This window comes from Acinonyx jubatus, chromosome B2, assembly GCF_027475565.1.
Source record: "Acinonyx jubatus isolate Ajub_Pintada_27869175 chromosome B2, VMU_Ajub_asm_v1.0, whole genome shotgun sequence".
Taxonomy (NCBI): Eukaryota; Metazoa; Chordata; class Mammalia; order Carnivora; family Felidae; genus Acinonyx; species Acinonyx jubatus.
The window spans coordinates 56,580,774-56,586,773 of NC_069385.1; positions in this window are offsets into that span (position 1 = coordinate 56,580,774).

The following is a 6,000-nucleotide window of genomic DNA, read 5'->3' on the forward strand; positions in this document are numbered from 1 at the left end:
TGGCTAGCCTAGTGAGACTAGCCTGGGGGAAAGGGGGACAAGAGTGGACTTGAAAGGGGAGATCAAAGTCAAGCACAAGATGCCTACTATGAGACACTGATGTAGAATAAATAGTTGGATGAGTCTAGAGTTCTAGAGAAAGGTCTGGGCTAGAGATAAAGATTTGGGGAGTATGTCACCTACAGATGACGCTTAAAGCCATGAAAGTAGATGAGATGGCCAAGGGACCAAGTGTAGATTCAGAAGAAAAAATGTTGGAGGACCTTTCCTTGGAGTGCTCCATTGTTCAGAGGACAGGGATATGGGGAAGAAGCAGCAAAAGACACGAGAAGGAGCAGCTACTGAGGTAGGAAGAAAATCAGGAGCGTTGGGGGCCTGGAAGCCAAGTGAAGAAAGTGTTCAAGGAGAAGGGAGCAGTGAACTGTCTCAAATGTGGCTGACAGGTCAGGTGATATGAAGGCTGAGAATAAACCCCGGGGTTGAGCAGCATGGAGGTCACTGGTGAACATGACAGGAACAATTTTAGTGGAGTGATTGGGAACAAACACTCGACTAAAGTAGGTTGAAGGGAAATGAGAGGCAAGAAGTGGGAAGAGCAAGTATAAGTAAGCTTTTCAAGCTGTTTTGATGTGACAGAAAGTAGAAACTTCCTGAGCAGGAAGTGGGGTCAAGAAAGAGGACATTTTGTTGTTGTTGTTTTGAACATAAGAGAAATAATAGTATATTTGTAAACTGATGGGCCTGGTCCAGAAAAGAGGGGTAAATTGCTGGAGGGATGACTTTGAACAGGTGAGTGATAATAGGATCCAGTGACCTTAAATAGGAACATGGACAATCAACCATTAGGAAGGAGAGCAGGCAGAAAATAAGTGGGAGCACAGTTGCTGGCAAGTGAGAGATGTACTGGGAGCTTGTGAAAGTTCTCTCATAATTACTTCTACGTTCTCAGTGACCTAGGAGGCAAAGTCAGCAAGGAGGGTGAGGGAAGAAGTATTTGGGGTTATGTAAAGTACATTACTTTTCTGTACATTAGCATCTGCCTTAAGTGTGATGATGTGACAAGGTCTGAATCATTAGTCTGGATGAGCTACTGAGCTCGTTAAGTTCAGCATGAGCTGAAAGAATAGTCAGAGGGGTTCTGCCTCCCAGACATGCACAGCCATCATGGGCAGCCATCACACAAGCAAACACAATAGCCACCCTCTGCTAGGTACAACTGAAGGCTCTCAAATATTAAAGTCCAGAGCTCTCCAAGGAGAATCCACACCTTAAGTTAGTACCAGCTAGATAACTTAGCAGGGGTTAATTATCAGAATGCTATCTGACCAGGAAAGTCCACTGGGAACAAAGCCACACAGAAATGGGATGTAAATTTTTGGCTCAAATCGTGTTGGTGAAGGGAGAAGAAGAATTTACAAATGAGTTATCAAGAAATCTAACCATGTTTAGGATGAGGAGAAAGGAATACAAACAGAACAGGATAAAGGGATGTTGAAAGAGGAGGTACAGAGATGAACCTCACCATCTTCACACTTGTGTGTCAGGCTGGAACCAGCCCTCCTCGGTAGGAACAGATAACCTATTATCCAATATCTTGGTTTACACTCTGTTGTTCTCACTTCAGCAACAACAAAATACCAAAAACTCTAGAGTAACCTCTATATAGATACTCCACATGTTTGGTTTGGAAAGTCTAGCAAGCACATTTTACTATCTCAAAATCCTCTGATCAGCAAAGATGGAAAGAAGAAGCCAGAGATATAAAAAAAAAAAAAAAAAAAAAAAAAAGTACCCCTGAAGTGCAATATCACAGTGCATTTAAATTTTAATTTCTATTAAAAATTGGGCTCATTGTAATCTCAGCCTAATTGTTTCCAGCCTTAAATTCCTTTGATTCATTTATCACTGGTAAAAGTATAATAAGATGAGGAACTGGTTGTTTTCTTTTGTTAAAAATGCTTTATGGCTTTGTACACGAGATTTGTGTATGTATAGTATTAAGAATTTTAAGACCAAGAAAGTAGACCAGTGAACCAAGTGCAGGGCTTTTGCAAGTCTGACGCCCTTTGTGTGCCCATGAAGCTTGCCCTGGGCAGGGGTTGTCCCTGTGACCTAAAGGAATTAGGGTGGCTGGGATTTTCTGTCCTAAATTTTGTGGTCAGGAAGGACCCTGAGAAGTAGCCTGAGGGGGTAAAGAAGTGGCTTAAAATGAGCCCACGAACACCTTCATCTCAGTCGCCAAAAAGTTCCCAGTTTGTACAGCCTTCACTTCAACCGGATATTTGGAGGCTTCTCATTATCCCCGAGAGCTCCTCGTCTGAACTTGATTTGACCTCTGTACAAAAGCACCCATATGATTTGCCCCGGACTCTGCACCCCCTAGGAACTCATGGTGCTGTAATTAATCTACCATAAAGCATAGTATGATGCGCTCTCAGCACTTACTGGTTGAAGAATTTTCTCTCTTCTTCAACAAAGGAGCAGAAGGCAATTCAGTTGCTCTCTGCTCATCTGGATAAGCTCTGGATGTCATTTTGTTACACTGCACAGAAGCAGAAGGACAGAATTGATTTGACAGAATAGTTACGAAGTGGAATCCCCCAGCTAAGCTGGCAAGAGCCATAAGAAAAACATACCAAGCAGACAGTACAAATTATAAGAGAAATACATTATACATCATATACTTGAGACTCCTGGTTTGACCAAGGGCATAAATATACATGTGGTATTGGATTGTACCAACTGGGTTCCACACTGTTATACTACATATGGTTATAGAAGAAATTATCTTTCTGAAATGGTGTTCCCAAATTAATATTTTTTAGGAAATGACAGCTTACTAAACTGTGGGCCATCAGTGGGCCCAATTCCATTATTTTTATTCATTCTACCAAAATTTCAATATGTATATAACAATAAAAATTACAAATAAACACCAGTATCCTATAGATAATAAAATATAGGTTTAATTTGATAGAACTGCATATTATTTCAGGTTCAAAAAAATCTTACAATAATGAAAAGATGTGTCAAGACCAAAATATTACTTTAGCTCCTACAGTCATCTCACTGTGAGTATTACCATCATTCTAATGCTGGATTGTGCCTTTGCATATAACATCAGCATGGTTTCAAAGTAATTTGAAGCTTTATTATTATGCTAAATTTGACTAGTTTTAAAATCTGCTAGCAATTAAAGATTGACAGGGAGTTTTTTTCCTCCCTGAAGAACTGATCATTTGTGTCTTGAAGTATAATTTTTCCCATTACTGTATTTCAATTCAGCCATTAGTGATCTTAATAAATGTAATTTTATTTATTGGATTCCAAAACTATTTGTTTTTACATAATTTTATGGTAGGATTTTAGCTCCACTTGATATAACACAAGATATTTTGAACCCTCTAACTTGTGATTGCCACTTTCATTAAATATAAAATTATCTCCCAAATTATACAATTACAAAACAATATCTTACATTGGTTTAACACTTCATAGATTACACAGCATGCCTACATATGATTTCATTTGCTTGTTTCTTGGGAGAATCCCACTTTATGGAAAAAGAGCAGAGAGGCTGAATCACAGTAAATGGTGACACTCAACTTAAGCCAGTTCTTCCAAATCAGTGTCCTTGCATTTGTCATGCTACACTGACCAATGGCGCTGAGTGATTTGAAGACAACTAAAATGCCCCCAATCTGAACTGAAAGAAAAGTCAAAGCCAAAATGCTAGTTACACATCTGCTGTATTTGTTGGTGATAGTCCAGGGAATGTTACCTAAACATGAACCTTTCTTCTTCAGAAACATCAGCAACTAGCTTGAGCTAAGTGTGGTTTACAAGTAAAATGTGTAATTAAATATAACTCTATTAAAATGGCTATATGTTTATGTAATGAAAGAGCATGGCCAACATTCTTTGATGCAGTTTAAAATACATTCCTTGCAATTTTGAATCTGTCCAATATCACTTCAGATATTTCCACGTCTCATTTGAGATCTCACCAGAAATTTACTGAGAGGGCTTGATGCACCAGCTCCCCAACTTACAGGTAAATTCATTTAGTGTCCCCTTGTAGTGCTGTTTCACTCTCTCTTTTCTAAGATGGAATAAAACTTTATGTACAGTGAAACTCTGTAAAATGAGGCATCTTCAAATAGTAGCCAGTATGGTCCCCAAGATACAAAAGATATTTTCTGGTGGACGTTTCTGAAGAACAGGGTATAACTATGGGCTATAAATTGGTTCATCTGAGATAAAAGTTTAGCCAATGGATGAGCACAATATCTATTTTTCTGAGAAAAAAGAATTTTCTTTACAAACTCCCCCACTGGTCTATATCTGTTTAGGAACCATGCCTGCACATGGTGGTTGCTTTGTAAATAGTTGTTGAGTAGAGGGAAAGTAATTGCATCTGTCCCTGAATCCATATCTGAATTTTAACACTGACTCCCTGTGCCAACTGGACTTCAACTATGCAGTGCCATCAACAGTTTTCTCAAGAAATAAAATTAAAGACCTGTGATAATATCATTTTTTCCTACATGTCATTTTTTTTCTGCATGATACAGAACTATCATATCTTTACATGATTTCAAAGCCACATTCTTCCCGCTGATATTGTTGAAGGGAGTTTGAGCCATGCACGGTTATTAGTTTTCAGGTTCCAAGATCACTCTATGGGTTGAAAATCTGCAAGCTGATTTAGCTTAGAGACTCTTGGTGTTAGAAACATGCAAAGGATTATTGTGTCCCCTGAGAGTAATTCCATTAAATAAGATAACAGTTTTTGTATTTCACGTTTCTCAAAAATAGAGTTTGTATAGTTTGAGCTCCTCTAACCACTCTTGAAGCCAGTTTCCAAACTTTTATTCTAATTATACTTTTCCTGTGCAAAAACCATTAAGTGTTCATTAAATTATTTTTAATGAATAAAATATGCAGCAGATATAAAATGAGAAAACATTGATCAGATATGTGCAAAACATACCTTTATTTTATTTATTTATTTTTTTAATGTTTATATATTTTTGAGAGAGAGACCGAGAGCCAGCAGAGGAAGGGTAGAGAGAAGGAGGCACAGAATCCTAAGCAGGCTCCAGTCTCTGACCTGTCAGCACGGAGTCCCATGCAGGGCTTGAACTCATGAACGGTGAGATCATGACCTGAGCCAAAGTCAGACGCTCAACCAACTGAGCCACCCAAGAGCCCCAACACACCTTTCTTTTAGCCTGTTATTGACTTCATCCTGTTCTCATACCGTCTCCCCTGTGATAGCAGAAAATTCTTGATCCTGACCCTTAAAAGTAGTTTCTTCCCATTTTAAACAGTCATTTAAAATAATTCCATCGGCCTTTCTGCTTCTCTCCTTGCTCTAGGTGCAGAAGCAAGTTTACAAGGCACCCCGGCAGAGCAGGAGCATGTTTAGCCTCTCTCTGCCTTCTGAGTCCTCTCTGGACGGACTGCAATGTTGTTTGGCCCCTTGGTCTCTAGGACTCTGGGCTGATGGCCCCAAGAGTATGGCTGGTCCTGCCCCTGCCTCTGACATTGATGTCTCTGCCTTCTTCCTCCACTGCACCCTGACCCCAGGCAATTTTCACCATTAAACCATTCAGTGTTTCTAAATGAATGAATGAATACATCTCAGGGTTAAGCCACCATCTCTTTCCCTCCTTCCAAACCTATCTTTTCCAACTTGTTCCTGTTCCATCATAAAGCAGCTAGACAGGAAGGCGGAGGAGAGGAAGGTGGTGGAGGGGGGAGTATGAGGGTGGGCAGGGGAATGAAGTGTCATTATTATGGCAGAGAGGTCACCATAATTCTAATAAAGTGATCTAGTCTAGTAGAACATTAAGCGTCATTTTGTGGTTATTTATGCCTCTTATTAGAAAAATAATGTGACCATATTATAAATAAATTGGAATGGGAAAAAAAGACAATAATTCCACGACTCCAACACAACATCTATTAACATATTGGTATATATTTCTTCTGTTA